The following is a 6,810-nucleotide window of genomic DNA, read 5'->3' as shown; positions in this document are numbered from 1 at the left end:
CTCTCTCTCTCTTAATACCCACATGTACTGTAGTCCTACTTACCCCACTTTCAGTGGCAAAAGATTTGGGACTGATTTAACCACCCATTTCCCATATGCCAAGCCTACAAATTATGCAACTGACCTCTGAATTTTAATTTGGAAACTTTTAAGTGTATGAGTTCAATTTGTGTAAGTGTACACAACAAAGCTGTTTTCAATAGGACGCAAGTTGGCTGATATAGTAGTTGTTACCAACAGAGTACAGACAGTCAAGTAAAAACTGTCTATTTGTCAGTCTATATTAAGTCAAAATGTAGATTACTCCACTCCTTTTTATAGTTTCCATTCTAATAAGATTGACATGACTGACTTTCCCTACCCCTCTACACAGAGTAAAATCATAATTACTGTATCCATTATAACTGGTTGTACAAATGGACCTTTGTTCATGGCTCGTGGGTCAAATTAAGTTAAATTAACAGTGAGGATTTTAACTCTGCAAAGTTAATTTTGCAAACACACTTCCTCGGTTCCTCTCCAAACAACAAAACTTTCACCTTCGTTTGAAAAGGAAAAAAAAGAAAAAAAAGCAGGAAAAAAAATCTCGCGATAGGCGCTCGCTTATGCAGCCGCCATATTCTGTGACAGTATTTTGATTCGTATCTACAGTGGAAGTAGTGAGAAAAGCAAAAAGAAAAAGGCAGGGGGTGGCGAAGAGGGGGGGAAAAGAAGAGGAGCTGTCAAAACTTTTCCCCAGAGTTTGCTCGAACGGCGGGGGGTTGCGGTGCAGTGTCCCCCCTCCGGCCCCCGCACATCCGAGGGACGACAGAAGGAAAGGGAAGGGACGGAAAGGAAAGGAAAGGGAGGCCCAGGCAGGCTAGGCAGGCCTCGGTCGGTGCCGTTCGAACCTCCGTCCTCCTTCTCCGCTCTTCTTTCAGCACCACCACGGCCCTGCGGACACTCGGTGGCGGCTGTCTCGGGTGTTGAAGGTGGACCCGGGGAGCGGCAGGCTGGAGACAACGGTAGGCTTTCACTTCACAGGCCCCGGGCGGTGGAGGGGATATCACTTATTAAAGTCCACAAAGTTTATCTTTAGATGGAAAAAGTCCACATCGCCCCGGCTCGGCGGAGGCTTTTATTATGCGATCGAGTCACACACACGTCAAAGTGTCCAAGAGAAAACGGTTGGAGGAAAGGCGAAGAAAAAACTGTGTTGTCTGTCGGCTTTTCAGGTGTGGAAAACTATTTGTCTGCAAGTCGAGCGAGCGAGCGAGAGCGAGCAGCTGGCTGTTTTGCAAGCGACTGTTGTTAGTTTATAAAGCACTTATAACCAGTAAAAATACACCAGTTTAACTTGTATTTTGGTATGATTGGGTGCGCGAAGAGTTTCGTAGCAATGAGTCTTTATTTTAACATGACGTAGGCAGCAGGCTACATGTTTTGTAGCCCATGTAGGCTACATTTTCCATTGAGCAGCAGAGCTCCGTAAACCGCCGTCCATAAGTTTCAACTTTTAAATGTACTAATTTCACACTGATCTGAGTATGTACTCTGTACCAAGTGTGTTTATGTTCCAAACGGAGAGATTTGATCATTAAGTTGTTGATTCCCCCCCCCTTCAAATAAGTTTACTTACACCACCATCCATTGCATTGTGCTAAGTGACGACGTTTCCGATAAGTTACCATTTTGGTGCGATTGTTTGTCTACCACTTACTTGACATCAGTTAATGTGTTTATGCTCGTAGTTGGAGCAGTTGTCACAGACCATATGAAGCAGTCTATCCACTCCATAGTAATGTAAATAGGCCCTCTAGGCCTAAACACAGACGGGGAACCTTTTGGAGTTGTGCTGCTGCTGCAAGTACATTAATGAGGCTAGTCTTCTAGACCAACTGTCGACTTGATACATAATATATAACGTGAGCTTGTGTATACAGATCACGCATATGGTACATGAATTAGATGTTGTGACAGTCGTGAGTGACGCGCAGGAGGTGCATCTGGTTCATTGCAAGTTTTCCTAATATGACAGCTCCAAGACGACTTTGTTCTTCATACTGTATGTATTAGTTCAGTAACGTTTAACCCAGTGTGACCTACATTTACCATGCTGTGCTGTTTACTCTGTTCTGTTTTTGTTGATATATGACAAGCAGGATGGACTTGCAGACATGCTTATTACATTGGGCCTGTTTTTAAAGTTGCACATTTTGTTTGTGAGTCAAGGCCAGTGATTGCAACACATACACCGGAACTATGCATGCTGCACTGAACCTGTTAAGGAACATGTTGAGTGATTTACACATCCTCTGTGAAGTTAGAGCTGCGTATGTATGTTCATGTTTATTTGTTTGTCTTTCACTCCGATCGTCACATAAATTGCTCATAGTGCACAGATGTTGTCAGTAATGACAAGTGGGGTGTTGTTCTCTATTGGTCATGTTGGTGTTGTTGTTGTTGTTTTATTAGAAATCAACACCATAGAAATAACAACGTGCTCTTTAATAGTAGTATTTCTTCATTCTTAGTGGCGTATTCTGTTTTATGCCGCCAATACTGGTAAATAAATATATATTATTCTACTTCCTAGTTTGGCATAACCAGTACCAGCCTGTGTGGAATCCGATTTTTATTTAGAATTTCTTAGCTTAGAATTTTAATTTCTCAATGTAATTCTGAACCCAGTTGCCAGTCTTGCCAAATTGGCCAATAGATAAACTGTGACTTTGGCAGAAATCATACTCTGAGCGCATGATCATACAACCACTGTGGTGGTATTCATGTCACTGACTCGTACGCTCGCGTCTCAGCAGAATATGAATGACAACAACTTTCTCAGGTGGCTGCTTCAAGAGACGTGGGTTCATCAAGGACACGCCAAGAGTCCAGAATCACTTTTCTGTTGCCCTCTAAACGCCTTCTAAGGCTAAAGTGTGTTGTTGTAGCTGATGGTGGAGGTTGTAGTGTGTGTATATCATTCATTAGCAGCTTGTGCCTGTCTTGACTTGCAGTCAACATTGCACTTCCTGACCAATAAGCTGCCACGGCCAACTGTTTATAGGTACAGACCCTAACTGAAACCATGTGTGCTTGTAGCAGGGCAAATATGTCGCTGGGAGGGCTTGCAAGATTTGCCACTCTTCTCCCACTAGTAGAGTGGGGGTAATGGCTGCACATAGTCTGTGTGATAACAGTATTAAACGCACAGTGTTGGGAAAATTCCTGTCTTGGGAATTAATGGGCAGAAGTGCATGCTAACAAGATAATGCATCATGGCTTTTAGGGCTTGCCGCTTGCAGAATGTTTAAGCCTACAAATGGATTGGGATATGTTGAGATATAACCCAGGTTGCTCTGATGCGAGCCAGCAGAGGAGGAACAATGAAGGGGTTAGGATTGTTTGTTTCCAGTGTTTGGTTATATACAACAGGCAGGTAGGGCTAAAACTCATGTTTTTGAGCTTTTGGAAACAAGGTAAGCTTGTGGCATGTTCTCATTAAGATCTATGCCAACACTTAAATCTTCTTTCCTGAAAAACCTGTTTCCAGGTTTATCATTTGCTGTTTGCACAACAAGTTATCACCAATCAGAGCAGAGGGAGGTGGTGTAAGTGTATTTTTTTTCTTTCTTTTTCACAAGGGGAGGGATAATTATGAGTGTGTTGTACGGAGTACAAGTGCTCATTGTTTTGGATCAACAGCATAGAGTCAATTGAAGCTAGGAAACGATATTGGCTTACCTTGTCAGTACAGATTTTCTGTAAAAGCACTGCATAAGAATCAGACTCAAACAGTGGATGGGTTTGATTTTCCCCACAGCCAAATGTGTAATTGTCGATAGAACTGGCTGATATGACTTCGGCATTCTCATGATATTTTCTGGGCCAAATGAGAATACAATAATTCATCATGTGACGAATCATGATGCCCATTTTCTCTCAACTTCCCTTTATCATTAACTGTCATTATTTATTTGCGAATTTGCCTATTACCACCTCCATCCTATATTTTGGCACAACTACTTTGGCCTCCTCAGAGGTCCATCTCTGTGCAGACGAGAAAACCACAAAAAGGTGTCCATCTCTGTGCAGACGAGAAAACCACAAGTGTGTGTGTGTGTGTGTGTGTGTGTGTGTGTGTGTGTGTGTGTGTGTGTGTGTGTGTGTGTGTGTGTGTGTGTGTGTGTGTGTGTGTGTGTGTGTGTGTGTGTGTGTGTGTGTGTGTGTGTGTGTGTGTGTGTGTGTGTGTGTGTGTGTGTGTGTGTGTGTGTGTGTGTGTGTGTGTGTGTGTGTGTGTGTGTGTGTGTGTGTGTGTGTGAGAGAGTGAGACATGAAAATGAAACAAAATGCTAGAATATAAGATGTAATTCAAACAATGAGTGGAAGGATCCATCGACTTATGCCCATTGCTGCAGGCGCAGGAAGAGGCCTTGGTGTTTTCAAACCCTCCCCCCACCATGCACTGTGTGTGGCTGGCTGTCAGGAAGAGAGGCTCTTATAGTGGAGCCCCCTCCCCCTGTCAAACCCTCCCCCCACCATGCACTGTGTGTGGCTGGCTGTCAGGAAGAGAGGCTCTTATAGTGGAGCCCCCTCCCCCTGTCAGAACCCTCCCCCCACCATGCACTGTGTGTGGCTGGCTGTCAGGAAGAGAGGCTCTGATAGTGGAGCCCCCTCCCCCTGTCAGAACTCTCGCCTGACTTCTCAGCTTCAAATGGAATCCTCCATTACACATGATGCTACTCTCCAGTTCAAGGGTTAACCACATGAACCCCAGCGTCCCTATTCTGGCCATGTCATAATGGATGAACATTCAGCAAAAATAGGTGAGCAGTTGCTGAAAATAGTAGATATTTGGAAAAAGCAGGGGACAGAGTATAGACCCTTCGGGGACACCTGTCCACAAAGTATGCAGGGTTGAAGTGGTTAAATTGTGAGTTGAGGATGACACTGCTGATCTAGCTGCACCACTTGGGTTTAGCTCCATTTCAATTCCATTGCATTGTGCATGTGTTCTGTTAAGGTGGCTTCCTTCTGCAGCACCTTTTTGAACTGGGGCTAGTTCCTAGAGACTCCCTACAGTAAGTGTTATGCACTAACATGAGTGTGTCCTTTAGGCATGCTCATGTTTTTGTGGACGGTGAACTGAACGTATCTGTTTGCAAACAATGATTATCGTTGACTCCCAAGCGAGAGTTGATGCCTAAAAATGCTAGCCAGGACTTGCGTCCTATAGGAAATGATGTACCCGTCATCATCATGAGACAAGACAACACATATTTCTAGTTTGAAACAGACTTGTGCTTGAGGTCATGGGATTGCGCACTGTAGCTTGCTGCACTAATGAGCTGTGTGTTTCAGTCAAAAGAGTGGGACCTCACATTCTTTCAAAATCACTGTGTTCAATTTATAATGCAGTAGTAAACTGATGACGGTGAGAAATAACACAGCATTGACTCTTCCTAAACGTCTTCCCCACCAAACAGACGTCCAAATGTTCAAGACTACAAAAAAACTATCACAGATTGCAACAGACTAGCATTTAGTTCAGCACAAACCAGTCGGCCGATGAAACATTGTTTTTGTGCATGCAAAGTAGCCTGCAGCGATGTTGTCAGTGTTGCCAGTTCTGCTTATTATAAGTGACTTTGGGCTAGTTTTCCTGTAAAATAGCTTAAATATGCATAGTTGCTTTAGTTTGGGCTTGTTTCTGAAGTGTAGTTGCTTATTTGGGCTTGCTTTCACGATTCTTTTTGAAAATAGGTGATGTAATAGGGCTGAAGTGGTGAAACTGGTTGAGTCTTTTGGGCAGGTTTTCATAGACCTGTTTGCTTGTTTCAACCGCAACCGCGGAGCCTCTGGCTACTCCCAGACAGTCGTTTCAAGAAGATGCAAGATGGAGCTTACAGTACGTGTCTCTTCCGGGTTTTTGAACAGCTGGTGGATGGAAATGAAGCTTGTGCGCTTGCAGTGTTTCCGTTTTTCTGCCGACGCTGCAAGTTGCAGCCGCGCGCACGCTTAATTTCCACCCACCAGCTGTTTTAAAACCCGGAAGAGACGTGTGCTGTAAGCTGCATCTTGCATCTTCTTGAAGTGACTGTCTGGGAGTAGCCTATCTGAGACCATAACAAAACACACACAAAGTGGCCTAAAGTGATGAGGAAAATGACCTTGTACCACTTAAGGAAGTAGCCAGCAGAGGTATTGCGTAATAAGGCAATGTATGCTTACTGTACAATATGTGAAGACATTTGGAGGGGGAAAATGAGCCAATAACCTTGCCAGAGTACCCAGCAAGGGCTGTGTAAAATGTGGAGTTATTTGAGCGTGCGTCTGCTGTGATACATCATGATGAAGGTGAAGCTGTCTCGAGGTCCATTGAGCTTGCTCTCGGATTGATGTGGCGAGATGGTATCTAGTTCACACTACACCAGTATCAGCCCTGATACAAGACAAGCAGACTAGAGATCCACTATACAGTGGAGTATTTACCCCCTCATCACTACCACATGGATATCGACGTCTCTCGAGGTCGGCAACCGACCGAGCATGCTCGGTTCTTCATCAACGGCTTCCGACCAGTCGGCACGGCGATATCAATGGCAATCAACTGCTTCCACGGCCGACCATCTGTGTGGTCTGGAGCTACCTTAAAGGTGACTCTCCACCACACTTCACACTACAACAGAATGATTAGGCCTACAACAGACTGGCAGTCTTACTTTGAGCTTTTTTTCCTGTAAAGTTGCTTGTAAATATTCATAGTTGCAGGTTGCTTTTGTGTTGGGCTTGTTTCTGAAGTGTAGTTGCTTGCTTTCAAGATTCCTTTTG

General features: G+C 44.2%; 1 protein-coding gene across 3 annotated transcripts in view; it reads left to right on the top strand.

Annotated features, from left to right (window-relative positions):
- Positions 1 to 629: 629 nt before the first annotated feature.
- Positions 630 to 6,810, top strand: part of tab2 (TGF-beta activated kinase 1 (MAP3K7) binding protein 2) — a 58,013-nt gene continuing 51,832 nt past the window's right edge. For all 3 annotated transcript variants that reach the window (XM_079526838.1, XM_079526839.1, XM_079526837.1), the window contains exon 1: positions 630 to 1,004. The gene's annotated coding sequence lies outside the window, so the exon portion shown is untranslated. The remainder of the gene's footprint in view (positions 1,005 to 6,810) is intronic.

Source organism: Electrona antarctica (assembly GCF_951216825.1).
Source record: "Electrona antarctica genome assembly, chromosome: 17".
NCBI classification, from domain to species: Eukaryota; Metazoa; Chordata; class Actinopteri; order Myctophiformes; family Myctophidae; genus Electrona; species Electrona antarctica.
Note: the sequence above shows the minus strand (reverse complement) of the source record. Positions and strands in the feature narration are given on the sequence as shown.